We start from the raw sequence: 16,709 nt of genomic DNA on the forward strand, positions 1-16,709 counted from the left end.
GATAAAATTAACAACCCCTCCCTAACTATGAAATCTGCAGGACATCAGTGTTACTGAAGCTGTGAAGATAAACTCTGCCTCCTGTAATTCCCAAAACAGATTTAAAATCAGAACTATGCTTAAGATAATTGAGTAGTTCTATGTACAGAAATGCCAATCTGGCCGGCGCCGTGGCTCACTAGGCTAATCCTCCGCCTTGCGGCGCCGGCACACCGGGTTCTAGTCCCAGTCGGGGCGCCGGATTCTGTCCCGGTTGCCCCTCTTCCAGGCCAGCTCTCTGCTGTGGCCAGGGAGTGCAGTGGAGGATGGCCCAAGTGCTTGGGTCCTGCACCCCATGGGAGACCAGGATAAGTACCTGGCTCCTGCCTTCGGATCAGTGCAGTGCACCGGCCGCAGCGGCCATTGGAGGGTGAACCAACAGCAAAAAAGGAAGACCTTTCTCTCTCTCTCACTGTCCACTCTGTCAAAAAAAAAATAAAGAAATGCCAATCTGTATACTAATTTCAACCAAGGATGTTTTGCACTCACCAGCCATCCATTATTAAACCTAAAAACAGATGCCATTCCAGTATATTTCAATCAAGGAACCCTCACATTCACTACATCCAGTCTACTTTAGGGCCGGCATCCCCCAATTTGTGGGTCCAACTGCAACATCATGCCTATTGTACATTCAGTACCACAAAAGCACTTTGAAAATTGATCAATACCTTTGTTATATCATCATTATGTAGCTAGTTAGCATTAATGTTTTAAGTTAAAGATCGAGAATAACCTCCAAAATGAAATGCCACAATTAGATATATCAACATGCTCTCTCCCTATTATCCCAATGATTGTAGGTAGCAATATTCATTTTATTCCAACTGAAGTTCTCCAAATACCTACACCATTAAGTCCACAACAAAAGTGATTGCATCATCATAACATGAAATCCCATTAGGACAAGCAAAACTTATTTGCCCCTTTCATTACCCCAACAATATTAGCCCTTGTAATTCTCAATATCTTATTCCCTAATATTTTATTCCCCTCCCCCAACCTCCTATAGAGCAATCAGTCTCCATTCAACAGTAACTAATGCAACTCATTCTTAAAGACAATACACAACATTAAAGATGAATCGGACCTCTAATACTACTCACTCACTATATTCATTGCTTCAACAAATCTACCAAGACTATTACCTCATTTACACCCAAACCTAGTTATCAATAAATTTAGAAACAGCTATACCACCATGAGCAGGAGCAGACTTTACTGGCTTCTGCCATAAAACAAAAGCATCAACAGTCCACTTACTCCCTCAGGGCACACCAGTCCCACTTATTCCTGTATTAGTCTATTTTTTCAACCCACAATCTTAGCCATCTAGTTAACAGTCAGTATTACAGTGGCCCACTTATTCTTACACCTTCTTGGTTTAGCCACATTAGTCTTAACATTCATTAGCCCCACAACAGCTATAATTACATTTAGGAGTCATGCTCCTCTAACAGTTCTAGAATTCTCTGTGGTTAATTGCCTCGCCCAAGCTTAAGACCTGACGCTAGAAAATCAAAGTTAGGATTCTAACCCAGATCAGCTTACTTTCACAGCTTCTATTTCTAATACTCTGCAAGAACACACTGTAGCTACATATTTCCAGGTGGTTCCAGTTAATCGTTAATATATGTGGTAAGTGAATAAAATTGAAACATCTGAGTTTAAAAATAGTTACCACTGGCATGTAACCAGTCATGCCTATCATTTCTACAGATCTGTACACACCCATTCCTCAAAGCTGTATTATTTATAAGCTCCAGAGATAAGACCCACAACCTTAACAATGAACAGGATATCTGAAACACAGAAATAATTCATCTCTTATTATTGATAGCCTTACACTAACAGGCATTCCTCTCCTGAATGGCTTCTACTCTAAAGACTCAATCATTCAACCCACAAACACATCCTAAACCACCGCCTGAAGCTTCTTAATCACACGCATTGCCCCCTCCTGACCAGCTGTCCACAGCACTCACAGCAATTTCTATGCATTGTTGACACATCCCTGATTCTCAGCTCCAATTTATTAATAATGACCTGTTCCTAATTAACTCAGTCAGATGCCTTGCAATTGGGAGGGTTTTCTGCAGGCTTCCTCATCTCCCACAATATCACTCCTGTAGCCATCTACCAAATAACTTAACATTTTACACAAAACTATCAGCTCCAGAATTCCAATGGCAGGGTTGGGAGGACCGCCCCTGCAACAGGTAGCCACAGGTGTCTCATCATTCCTGTGAAAAAGAGAGAGAGAGATAAGGCCTCAAGAGGGCTGGGCTCTTGGATTAAGGTCATTAATAGGGGGCGGAGCCAAGATGGCGGAATAGTGAGGGCGCGCACCGATAGTCCGGGAAAATTTAGTTTAATAAAAGGGGAGTTACGGTAGCCGCAGAAAAAAGAACCAGGAAAAAATTGCACGGGAATCGTGAATCGGAGGACCTACTGGGAGAACAAGGTCGCCCACCGCGCGCGCGGAAGCCAAGTCGCGGGACGGAGCCGCAGAAGCCCCAGTGCTCCAAGGGGAGTGCATGCCACACAGACAACAGCGGGGAGACTTGGGACGCTCCACACATCGGCGCTGGAAGGGGAGGTGAGCTCAATAACCCGAGACATTGGTGGGGAAACGGGGGTCAGAATCTAGAGGGGGGCCGGAAAGTGCAGCAAACTCACTACCTGAAAGAAGGAAAAAAAAAAGCTTCGGGGTTTCTCTTCCCCCTAACCTTGCAAAGGTTACAAGGCTGGAAGGCTAGAATTCCCAAGAGACAAAGAGCAGGCCTGCGCTCTGGATTTACATATCAATGGGGGAGAGCTAAGGAACTGAGTCACTACAATTCAGTAGCCTAGGCAACCCAGTGGGAGTCCAGAGGAGCCAAAGACTGGAAGCTAAATACCATCAATTCTGCACAGCCTTGCCCTGCGGTGTTACTTACCCCCTGAATAAATAAAATAAATAAATAAATAAAAAGAGAGAGATTTACCACGCATAACCTGAGGGTGTCACCTTTGCACACCCTTAACCTGGAAGAACCAGGCAGAGCTCTCAGGCCGCACCCATCTCAAGCCTCCAAGGCTCCTCCAACAGCAGGCAGTCCACTTAACACGGACACAGTATAAATAAAAAAAAAAAAAAGAAAAGAAAAAAAAAAAAACGCACAGTGACGCAAGAAGAATTAACTATGCCGAGTAACAAACACAGAAATAGAGGGAGCAAGATCAACGATGACACTATGATGCCTCCAAATAAGCAAAACACCCCAAGCCAAGAGTATGAAGATGATGAGATAGAAGAAATGCAAGATACGGATTTCAAAAAATTTATGATAAGAACATTTAGAAGTTTTCAAAAGCAAATCCTTGAACTACAGAAATCCTTAATGGACAAGATTGAAAATCTCTCTCGTGAAAATGAAATTTTAAGGAAGAGTCAAAATGAAACTCAGAAACTAGTAGAACAGGAAAGTGTTATAGTGAAGAGAAATCAAAATGAAATGAAGAGCTCAATAGATCAAATGACAAACACATTAGAAAGCCTTAAAAACAGAATGGGTGAAGCAGAAGAGAGAATATCGGACTTAGAAGATAGAGCACAGGAAAACATACAGTCAAACCAAAGAAAAGAAGAGGAAATTAGAAACCTAAAAAATATTGTTGGGAATCTACAGGATACTATCAAAAAAACCAACATTCGAGTTCTAGGAGTTCCTGAAGGCATGGAGAGAGAGAAAGGATTAGAAGGCCTTTTTAGTGAGATACTAGCAGAGAACTTTCCAGGTTTGGAGAAGGACAGAGACATCCTAGTACAGGAAGCTCATAGAACCCCCAATAAACATGACCAAAAGAGATCCTCACCACGACACGTGGTAATTAAACTTACCACAGTGAAACATAAAGAAAAGATCCTAAAATGTGCAAGAGAGAAACGTCAGATTACTCTCAGAGGATCTCCAATCAGACTCACAGCTGACTTCTCATCAGAAACCCTACAAGCTAGGAGGGAATGGCGAGACATAGCACAGGTGCTAAGAGAGAAAAATTGCCAGCCCAGAATATTATATCCTGCCAAGCTCTCATTTGTGAATGAAGGTGAAATAAAGACCTTTCATAGCAAACAGAAATTGAAAGACTTTGTGGCCACTCGTCCGGCCCTGCAAAAGATACTTAAAGATGTGCTACACTCAGAAACACAGAAACACGGCCATCAATATGAAAGAAGGGAAGGGAAGAACACCTACCAGTAAAAGAGCATGGGAAGCTCAAAGCATATACTAGAAAATATTTCCGGGAAAATGGCAGGGCAAAGTCACTACGTATCAATAGTCACATTGAACATTAATGGTCTGAATTCTTCAGTTAAAAGACACCGTTTAGCTGACTGGCTCACAGAACACAACCCAACTATTTGTTGCCTACAAGAAACACATCTCTCTAACAAAGAGGCATGCAGACTGAAAGTGAAAGGTTGGAAAAAGATATTCCATGCCAACAGAAACCAAAAAAAAGCAGGTGTAGCCATATTAATATCAGACAAAATAAACTTTAATACAAAAACTGTTAAGAGAGACAAAGAGGGACACTATATAATGATTAAGGGTTCAATTCAACAGGAAGATGTAACTATTATAAATGTATATGCACCTAATTACAGGGCACCGGTCTATTTAAAAGATATGTTAAGGGACTTAAAGGGAGATTTAGATTCCAATACAATAGTACTGGGGGACTTCAATACTCCACTCTCAGAAATAGACAGATCATCCGGACAGAAGATCAACAAGGAAACAGCAGATTTAAATGACACTATAGCCCAAATGGATCTAACAGATATCTACAGATATCCACAGCGGGATGAAGCTGGAAATTAGCAACTCAGGAAACCCCAGAAAGTATGCAAACACATGGAGACTGAACAACATGCTCCTGAATGAACACTGGGTCATTCAAGAAATCAAAAGAGAAATCAAAAACTTTCTGGAAGTAAATGAAGACAACAACACAACATATCAAAACTTATGGGATACAGCAAAAGCAGTATTGAGAGGCAAATTTATAGCAATAGGTGCCTATACCAAGAAATTGGAAAGGTACCAAATAAATGAGCTTTCAGCGCACCTCAAGGACCTAGAAAAACTGCAGCAAACGAAACCCAAATCTAGTAGGAGAAGAGAAATAATTAAAACCAGAGAAGAAATTAATAGGATTGAATCCAAAAAAACATTACAAAAAATCAGCCAAGCGAGAAGCTGGTTTTTTGAAAAAATAAACAAAATTGACACCCCATTGGCCCAACTAACTAAAAAAAGAAGAGAAAAGACCCAAATCAATAAAATCAGAGATGAAAAAGGAAACGTAACAACAGACACCACAGAAATAAAAAGAATCATCAGAAATTACTACAAGGACCTGTACGCCAGCAAACAGGAAAACCTATCAGAAATGGATAGATTCCTGGACACATGCAACCTACCTAAATTGAACCATGAAGACATCGAAAACCTAAATAGACCCATAACTGAGACAGAAATTGAAACAGTAATAAAGGCCCTCCCAACAAAGAAAAGCCCAGGACCAGATGGATTCACCGCTGAATTCTACCAGACATTTAAAGAAGAACTAATCCCATTTCTTCTCAAACTATTCAGAACAATCGAAAAAGAGGGAATCCTCCCAAATTCTTTCTATGAAGCCAGCATCACCTTAATCCCTAAGCCAGAGAAAGATGCAGCACTGAAAGAAAATTACAGACCAATATCCCTGATGAACATAGACGCAAAAATCCTCAATAAAATTCTGGCCAATAGAATACAACAACACATCAGAAAAATCATCCACCCAGACCAAGTGGGATTCATCCCTGGTATGCAGGGATGGTTCAACATTCGCAAATCAATCAATGTGATTCACCACATTAACAGACTGCAGAAGAAAAACCATATGATTATCTCAATTGATGCAGAGAAAGCATTTGATAAAATTCAACACCCTTTCATGATGAAAACTCTAAGCAAATTGGGTATAGAAGGAACATTCCTCAATATAATCAAAGCAATTTATAAAAAACCCACAGCCAGCATCCTATTGAATGGGGAAAAGTTGGAAGCATTTCCACTGAAATCTGGCACCAGGCAGGGATGTCCACTCTCACCACTGCTATTTAACATAGTTCTGGAAGTTTTAGCCAGAGCCATCAGACAAGAAAAAGAAATCAAAGGAATACAAATCAAGAAGGAAGAAGTCAAACTATCCCTCTTTGCAGACGATATGATTCTGTACTTAGAGGATCCAAAGAACTCTACTAAGAGACTATTGGAACTCATAGAGGAGTTTGGCAAAGTGGCAGGATATAAAATCAATGCACAAAAATCAACAGCCTTTGTATACACAAGCAATGCCATGACTGAGAAAGAGCTGCTAAGGTCAATCCCATTCACAATAGCTACAAAAACAATCAAATACCTTGGAATAAACTTAACCAAGGACGTTAAAGATCTCTACGATGAAAATTACAAAACCTTAAAGAAAGAAATAGAAGAGGATACCAAAAAATGGAAAAATCTTCCATGCTCATGGATTGGAAGAATCAACATCATCAAAATGTCCATTCTCCCAAAAGCAATTTATAGATTCAATGCAATCCCAATCAAGATACCAAAGACATTCTTCGCAGATCTAGAAAAAATGATGCTGAAATTCATATGGAGGCAAAAGAGACCTCGAATAGCTAAAGCAATCTTGTACAACAAAAACAAAGCCGGAGGCATCACAATACCAGACTTCAGGACATACTACAGGGCAGTTGTAATCAAAACAGCATGGTACTGGTACAGAAACAGATGGATAGACCAATGGAACAGAATTGAAACACCAGAAATCAACCCAAACATCTACAGCCAACTTATATTTGATCAAGGATCTAAAACTAATTCCTGGAGCAAGGACAGTCTATTCAATAAATGGTGCTGGGAAAACTGGATTTCCACGTGCAGAATCATGAAGCAAGACCCCTACCTTACACCTTACACAAAAATCCACTCAACGTGGATTAAAGACCTAAATCTTCGTCCTGACACCATTAAGTTATTAGAGAACATTGGAGAAACCCTTCAAGATATTGGCACAGGCAAAGAATTTCTGGAAAAGACCCGGGAGGCACAGACAGTCAAAGCCAAAATCAACTATTGGGATTGCATCAAATTGAGAAGTTTCTGTACTGCAAAAGAAACAGTCAGGAGAGTGAAGAGACAACCGACAGAATGGGAAAAAATATTTGCAAACTATGCAACAGATAAAGGGTTAATAACCAGAATCTACAAAGAGATCAAGAAACTCCACAAAAACAAAACCAACAACCCACTTAAGAGATGGGCCAAGGACTTCAATAGACATTTTTCAAAAGAGGAAATCCAAATGGCCAACAGGCACATGAAAAAATGTTCAAGGTCACTAGCAATCAGGGAAATGCAAATCAAAACCACAATGAGGTTTCACCTCACCCCGGTTAGAATGGCTCACATACAGAAATCTACCAACAACAGATGCTGGCGAGGATGTGGGGAAAAAGGGACACTAACCCACTGTTGGTGGGAATGCAAACTGGTCAAGCCACTATGGAAATCAGTCTGGAGATTCCTCAGAAACCTGAATATAACCCTACCATTCGACCCAGCCATCCCACTCCTTGGAATTTACCCAAAGGAGTTTAAATTGATAAACAAAAAAGCGGTCTGCACCCTAATGTTTATTGCAGCACAATTCACAATAGCCAAGACCTGGAACCAACCTAAATGCCCATCAACGGTAGACTGGATAAAGAAATTATGGGATATGTATTCTTTAGAGTACTATACCGCAGTAAGAAACAACGAAATCCAGTCATTTGCAACAAAATGGAGGAATCTGGAACACATCATGCTGAGTGAAGTAAGCCAGTCCCAAAGGGACAAATACCATATGTTCTCCCTGATTGGTGACAACTGACTCAACACCAAAAAGGAAACCTCCTGAAGTGAAATGGACACTATGAGAAATGGTGACTTGATCAGCATAGCTCTGACTGCTAATGGACAACTTAATACATTATCCCTCTTAGTATTTTTTTTTGTCTGTTCTACTTAATATGACTGGTTTAATTCTGTAATTATCACACAGTTATTCTTAAGTGTTGAAAATTAACCGAAATGTGATCCCTGTTAAACATAAGAGTGGGAATAAGAGAGGGAAGAGATGTATAATTTGGGACATGCTCGGGCTGACTTGCCCCAATTGGTAGAGTTGGAAACATACCAGGGGATTCCAATTCAATCCCATCAAGGTGGCATGTGCCAATGCCATCTCACTACTCCAAGTGATCAATTTCAGTTCACAATTGATCATAATGAAAGGACTAAGAGTCAAAGGGAGCACATAAACAAGTCTAGTATCTGCTAACACCAACCGATAGAATAAATAAAGGGGAGAGTGATCCAACATGGGAAGTGAGATACTCAGCAGACTCATAGAATGGCGGATGTCCTAAATAGCACTCTGGCCTCAGAATCAGCCCTAAAGGCACTCGGATCTGGCTGAAAAGCCCATGAGAGTATTTCAGGCATGGAAAGCCAAGACACTCTGGCAAAAAGATCTCTGTGAGTGAGATCCCAGTGGAAAGAACAGGTCTTCAAAGAGGGAGGTGCCTTTCTCTGAAGGGAGGAGAGAACCTCCACTTTGACTATGACCGTGTCTAAACAAGATAAGAGTCGGAGAACTCAAGGGGCTTCCATAGCCTTGGAAACTCATAACTGGTGCATAGGGAGATTACTGATGCCATAAACAGGAGTGTCAATTGGTAAAGTCAACAACAGGAGTCACTGTGCACTTACTCCTCATGTAGGATCTCGGTCCTTAACGTGCTGTACACTGAGGCTTAATGCTATAACGAGTACTCAAACAGTATATTTCACTTTGTGTTTCTATGGGGGTGCAAACGACTGAAATCTTTACTTAATGTACACTAAACTGATCTTCTGTAAAAAAAAAAAAAAAAAAAAAAAAAAAAAGAAAGAAAGAAATTTTCAATTCCCAACTTGACTCTCACTGGGATTAAACATGACAATAGGTCTGATCTGATTTCATCATCATTTTAAAAAAATCATCTATTATTTTTCACTTTATGTTTCTGTGTGGGAGCAAACTGTTGAAATACTTACTTAAGGTATACTAAGCTGATCTTCTGTATATTAAGATAATCGAAAATGAATCTTGATGTGAATGGAAGGGGAGAGGGAGTGGGAAAGGGGAGGGTTGTTGGTGGGAGGGACGGTATGGGGGGGGAAGCCATTGTAACCCATGAGTCGTACTTTGGAAATTTATATTCATTAAATAAAAGATAAAAAAAAAATGCAATGAAAAAAAAAAAAACTATCAGCTCCCATCATAAGCATTTTAGGACCACAGCAATACAACAAATCAACATTCCCAAAAACAAATCTTACTCTCATGCATTCATGTTCTCTAATTATGTGCAGTTCTTCCTGACAATTATGCACTACCTATCACATTTGAACCTCTCAACAAGCCTAAAATCACTTTTATTGTATATAATCTGACTGGAGAAAGTGACTCCCAAATATTTCCCACTTTCAAATAAAGATTCTAAAAAAATCTGTTGAACAATATTTCTTCTTTCCTAATTTCCCTTGTTAACCACATAAGTAGCCATCTAATTCCCCAGATAATTTCAGTAACAATAAAGATAATAACAATGAAAGACTGAACAACAGAATAATAACCATTTCAGTTAAGGAATGAGCAGAGGACCTGGACAGATAGTTCTTAAAATAAGAAATACAAATAGCCAAAAATATATGAAAACAATGCTCAATATCATTAGCAGTGTGACCCTGTGCCTGGCTGGGAGACTGCCTGCCTAGCCCATGCAGGAAGTTAAGAGGGCGTGGCACACCATGCCTCCCAGGAAGGACCCTATGACCTGACTGCTGGCAGGGGGCAGGAGCCCCAGGCACATTCCCCCACCCCACACTTCCTGTTCAAGGGCCTTGTAATTGCCAATCAGGTAAGCAGCTCCCTGGTGTGGCCCAGGCCCATCAGGACCACCTGGGAGTCTACAAAGGCTACATGACTTTCAAGCTGATTGGAGAAGCACAGCTTTACCTTATATCACATCAGCTTTACCCTACAGAATCAGTGTTGCCCTGAATTAGCTACGCCACCTCTGCCTGCCCTTTAAAAGCTTGAGATTGGTTGTCAGTAAACAGACAAGTTCACCGAAACTTGTCTCCGGTGCTTCTTGAAGAATGCTGTCGCTCCATCATCCCAGCACTGCGGGCCTCGCAGGAGAACAAACCAAAACTATCATAAGGGGCCGGCTCTGTGCCATGGCTGCTAAAGCGGCACCAGTTCAACTCCCGGATGCTCCATCTCAGATCCAGCTCTCTGCTGTGGCCTGGGAAAGCATCAGAAGATGGCCCAAGTCCTTGGGCACCTGCACCCGCATGAAAGTTCAGGAAGAAGCACCTGGCTTTAGATCAGCACAGCTCCGACCTTTGCCGCCATCTGGGGGGTGAACCATCGGATAGAAGACCTCTCTCTCACTGCCTCTCTGTAACCCTTTCAAATAAATACATCTTTCAAAACAACAACAACAGCTATGATAAGATATCACCTCACTCCTGTCAGATGGCTATTATCCAAAAGAGCAACAAATGCTGGCAAGACAATGGAGAAAGGGGAACTCCTACATACCATTAGTGTGAATGTAAATTAGAGCAACCACTGTGGAAAAACACTATAGATATTTCTTTTCTTTTCTTTTCTTTTCTTTTTTTTTTTGGACAGGCAGAGTGGACAGTGAGAGAGACAGAGAGAAAGGTCTTCCTTTTGCCATTGGTTCACCCTCCAATGGCCGCCGCGGCCAGCGCACCATGCTGATCCGAAGGCAGGAGCCAGGTGCTTCTCCTGGTCTCCCAAGGGGTGCAGGGCTCAAGCACTTGGGCCATCCTCCACTGCACTCCCTGGCCACAGCAGAGAGCTGGCCTGGAAGAGGGGCAACCGGGACAGAATCTGGCGCCCTGACAGGGACTAGAACCCAGTGTGCCAGCGCTGCAAGGCGGAGGATTAGCCTAGTGAGCCGTGGCGCCGGCCTTATAGATATTTCTTTAAAAAAAAAACCAGAAATGCATTTGCCATATGATCCAGCAATCCCACAACTGGGTACATACCCAAAAGATATAAGCACACTGTGTGAAAGCCGTGTCCACCATGTGTATAACAGTGTTCACAATAGCCAAAATACCCAATCGACCAAGGTGTCCATCATCAGACAAATGGATAAAGCAAAAGCAGTTGGGCCAACGTTGTAGCATAGTAGAGCAGCACAGTTGCTGTCTGCAACATCGGCATGCCATATGGGTACTGGTTCAGGTCCCAGGCACTCCACGTTCAGTCTAGAACCTGCTAATGCACCTAGGAAAGCAGCAGAGGATGGCCCAGGCGCTTGGGATCCTGCACCCACATGGGAGAGTCAGGTGAAGGGCCTGGTCCTGATTTTGGACTGGCCCAGTCCTGGGCATTGTGGCCATTTGGGGAGTGAACCAGCAAACAGAAGATCTGTGTCTGTCTGTTTGCCTCTCTCCCCCAGCCCCAACTCTGTATTTCAAATAAATACTTTTTTTTAAAAAAGACTGCAACTGGAGGACATCATGTTGAGTGAAATAAGCTAAACACAGAAAAATACTGCAAGTTACAGGACCAAGTTGCAGGACGCCCTTCAGTAGCCACGCAGTTATACAAACCAACACCGCAAGAACACGCCCTAAATATGAATGCTATTCACCCTAAAAACCATCTCCCAGGACTTAACATGATTCTGCACCCAAAACTTCCCCAACGAGAAACCCAAACCATGAGAAACAGAAGCGTTGCAAGAAACCTTACACAACACACCACACACACGCACACATACACACGCACACACACACACAATCTTAATGAAAACAGCGCAGGTTGTAATTCTCACGTGGAATTTAACCATGACCAACGACAAAAAAAAAAAAAAAAAAACTCCTCCCTCTATTCCAACTTCAGGAACTCGCCGCCCCGGCAGCACCCGCAGCAGGACACCCAGCAGACCAGCCGCCCCCCGAGCAGCACCGAGTCCCCGACACGCACACTCCCAGCGTCCTGGAGGCTTCCTCCCGGCTCCCACCCCCGGGAGAGCGCCCCGGGCCTCCGGTCACGACCCCCACCCCGCGACGCCCCCTCAGACGCTGACCACAGGACTCACCGGGCCTCAGGGGCAGCGCGGGGATGGCGACGCGACGCGCGGCACCGGGCACCGGGGACCAGGGACGTTCTCCAGGCGGGAGGCGGACCAGCCCGGCACCTGGAGCCCTCGTGTCCGTGTGCCGGCCCTTTCTGCCCTCGGGCCTCTCCACAGCATCTTCCGGTCCTGAAGGTCAAGCCGGGCGCGCTGGACATCCTGCAGGCAACAACCCTCCGCCTCAGAAAATAACCACAGCAACAACAAAACTGACGCAGCCCCGGACAGAGCTTTTATAGCCCCGCTATTCAAATGAGGGCTCCTGAGAGGTTCACTTCCATTGGGTACTGTGGAAGGCACCAACCAATCAGAAAGGACCGCTTGCGACTGCGCAAAGGCGGCCAGCCCTGGGAGCCGTCCCCAAGCCGCTCCACGGCTGCTGAGCGTCCAGAGGTGGCGCGGGTTGTTCTCTGCGCCTGCGCACTGATGCGGGGCAGCGGGAGCACGGCACCACAGCTCCCTGCCTGAAGAGGGCGCTCCTGCGACCCGGCGGCTGCCGGCCCAGGAAGCCCGAGTGTCCGGCCCCTCCCGGCTGCCCCAGAAGCCCGGTGATGACAGCAGCGGTGCCTGCAGCCGGCGCCCGGGGAGAAGGGAGCAGCCCCCGCCGCCCGTGACGGCCCTGCCCGCGAGCGCCCTGAGGAGCCGCTGCTGGCAAGGCCGCCTGACCTGGACCCCGCCTGCCCGGGGAGCCCCGGCAGGCAGGTCCCCATCTCTCTCCCAGGTTCCCGGCACCAGGGCTCCGCAAGCACCCTCCCCACCTGACCTCTGTCCTCCCAGGCTCTGTTGGCCTTGCCTTTTGGACTGGACCCTCGCCAGATCCCGGCGGTGGGCTGCAGTCCGCTCACCAGTGCCTCTGCTTGCACGGCCCGTGCCGGGCTGCGGCTACCTCGGTGCAGGCGACTCCCTGTTCAGTGGGGGCCGGGACCCCAGTGCGTGCAAGATCTCTATTTATCCGCCTGTCAGGAGAAAATAAATAATGGAGCATTTGCTAAAGGTAGCGGACAAAACTAAGAAATTTGGAGACGTGAATGGATTGAAAGCCGCTTTTCACAGGCTGAGAGAATGGGGATCCCTGCTCAGGAGGTTTCCCCCGGGCTTGCTGTCTTGTATTTTCCTCACAGCTTTGGAATCAAGATTACCCCGGAATCACGAAATGATATGGGCAGTTTTTGCTTTTATTTATTTTCTGGAACACCTTGTAAAAGATTAGACATTTAGTAGACTTTATTAGCAAAGCTATCTGGCTTAGAGCTCTGGGAGAGATGCTTTGATTACTATTTTCTAGCCATTAGTTGCTTTATTTTTGCATCCAAAATTTCTTCTTTTGCCCAAAATGCCAATACATAATTTCCCAGGAATTTATGCATTGAAGATAGGTTTAGAAATGTATCAAAGGGCTGGCACTGTGGTGTAGCGCATAAAGCCGCCGCCTGTGGTGCCAGCATCCCATATGGGCGCTGGTTTGACTCCCAGCTGCTCTACATCAGATCCAGCTCTCTGCTGTGGCCTGGGAAAGCAGTAGAGGATGCCCAAGTCTTCAGGCCCTGCACCCAGGTGGGAGACCCAGAGGAAGCTCCTGGCTCCTGGCTTTGGATCAGCACAGCTCCAGCCGTTGTGGCTGTTTGGAGAGTGAACCAGCGGGTGGAAGACTTTTCTCTCTCTGTCTCTCTCTGCCTCTGCCTCTCTCTGTAACTCTGCCTTTCAAATAAATAAATAAATAAATCTTTTTTTTTTAAAAAGAAATGTATCAATACACATGTATTCATAATATTTAAAAGTAATTTCTAAAAGATTCTTTGCTTTTGCTCCCTGCTTTCTGTTTGGTATTTTAAGCATCTCATTTTTCTCCCATTCTCTTAGAAGATGTCTACCTCATCAGTCTCGAAAGAACCAGGTCTTGGTTTCCTGACCATCTGTACTTGTTCACTGTGCACTTTGCTGATCTCTATCACTATCCCCACCCCTGCCACCGCCCCGTCCAGCCTTAGGTTCATTAATGTGTTGGAGGCTTGGCCCGCACTGTGGCATGTTTGGGAGGTAGGACCTTTAAGAGGCGAGGCCCAGTAGGAAGTCCCGAGGTCAGATGGGGGCACTACTCTCAGAAGGGACTGTGAAGCTCCATCTTGTTCTGGCTCCCACTGTTGAGATGTGATCCCTTCTTCCACAACCCATGTGCCGTGGAGCCCTCACCAGAGTCAGGTTATGCTGTTTGGGCTTCTAGCCTCCAAACCTGTGAGCTAAATAAACCTGCTTACTTCATACAGTTAGTTTGCCTTGGGCATTTCATTACAGTAACAGAAGCTGACTAATCGTCTTTATTATTTTATTTCTCCTTATATATCTGTCTTCTTGTTAATCTTTTTTGGTCTACTGCTCTTTATGCAATTTCTGGATTTCAATGTTTAGCGTATTACAGCTAACTTTTCACAACTCCCAAAATGTACATTTAATGTACTGTTTGCAATATGCCCTAAAAGTTGACACGCAGGGGCCGGCTCTGTGGCATAGCATGTAATGCCACCACCTGCAGTGTGAGCATCCCATATAGGCGCTGGTTCGAGACCCAGCTGCTCCACTTCCCATCCAGCTCTCTGCTATGGCCTGGGAAAGCAGTAGAAGATGGCCCAAGTCCTTGGGCCCCTGCACCCACGTGGGAGACCTGGAAGAACCTCCTGGATCCTGGCTTCAGATCAGAGCAACTCTGGCTGCTGTGGCCAATTGGAGAGTGAACCAGAGGATGGAAGACTTTCTCTCTCTCTCTCTCTCTCTCACTCTCTCTCTCTCCCCCCTTCTCTCTCTGTGTAGCTCTGACTTTCAAATAAATGAATCTTTTTTTTAAAAAAAGTTGACATGCAGTGTTTTCATTGCCATTCAGTTCTAAATGTGATCTTTTGATTTTCCAGTCCCCAAGCTACTTAATAACATGCTACTTAATTTTCAGATTCAAGTGATTTTAGAAACTGTTCTTTAGCTTTTACTTTCTAATTTTCATTAGTCTGAACAGTGTTTGGTATCTACCCACTGATTAGTAATCTAAAACCTCTTTTATAGCCTAATTATGGCCAATTTTTTAAAATGTAAATGTGCTTGAAAGGAATGTTAATATTTCTTTTGCTTGGTATAGAAAATTTTATACAACTAAGATACACAAATTGATATCACTGTATAACCTAGCCTGTTAGTTGCACCGCTTGGATTCTGGAGGGCTCTGACTTTTCTGTCATGGTTGCTTCCAGAGGGAGTACTGACATCTCTGACTACAGCTAATGTTGTTACATGTGGATGTCCAAGCTGGCACCGTGAGAAAAGACAAAGAAGCTAAAGGCTCAAGGAGAGAAACAAAGATTCAGCTTTTCTTTATTCATAGATGATATACTATGTAAATTAAAATTTATATAAAGTTCTTAGTATTTTTTCTTTTTTTAAGAGGCAGAGTGAACAGTGAGAGAGAACCTAGAGCAAGGTCTTCCATTTTGCTGTTGGTTCACTCTCCAATGGCTGCTGTGGCTGGCGCGCTGTGGCCAGCGCACCATGCTGATCCGAAGGCAGGAGCCAGGTGCTTCTCCTGGTCTCCCAAGGGGTGCAGGGCCTAAGCACTTGGGCCATCTTTCACTGCACACCCAGGCCACAGCAGAGAGCTGGACTGGAAGAGAGGCAACCGGGAAAGAATCCGGTGCCCCAACCGGGACTAGAACACAGGGAGCTGGTGCCGCAGGCAGAGGATTCGCCTATTGAGCCGCGGCGCCGGCCTAAAGTTTTTAGTATTAATGCTAGTATCTAGGTAGCTGACAAAAGAAGAAATTTAAATTTGCGTTCCTGGCACTGTGGTGCAGTGGGTTAACGCCCTGGTCTGAAGCGCCGTTATCCCATATGGGCGCCAGTTTGAAACCCAGCTGCTCCACTTCCCATCCCACTCTCTGCTATTGCCTGGGAAAGCAGTAGAAGATGGCCCAAGACCTTGGGTCCCTGCACCCATGTGGGAGACCCAGAAGAAGCTTCTGGCTCCTGGCTTCAGATCAGCACAGCTCTAGCTATTGCAGCCATTGGGGAGTGAACCGCTGGATGGAAGACCTCTGTCTCTGCCTTTCCTCTCTCTGTGTAACTCTTTCAAATAAATAAATAAATCTTTAAAGAATTTGCATTTCTGAACATAAATGATAAAGAATTAGGACATGTGGGGCGGAGCCAAGATGGCGGAATAGTGAGGGCGCACACCAATAGTCCGGGAAAATTTAGTTTAATAGAAGGGGAGTTACGGTAGCCTCAGAAAAAAGAACCAGGAAAACATTGCAGAGGAAACTCTTCTGGATCGAGTGGCTGTGAATCGGAGGACCTACTGGGAGAACAA

The sequence above is a fragment of the Oryctolagus cuniculus genome, chromosome 21 (assembly GCF_964237555.1).
Source record: "Oryctolagus cuniculus chromosome 21, mOryCun1.1, whole genome shotgun sequence".
In the NCBI taxonomy this organism is placed as follows: domain Eukaryota; kingdom Metazoa; phylum Chordata; class Mammalia; order Lagomorpha; family Leporidae; genus Oryctolagus; species Oryctolagus cuniculus.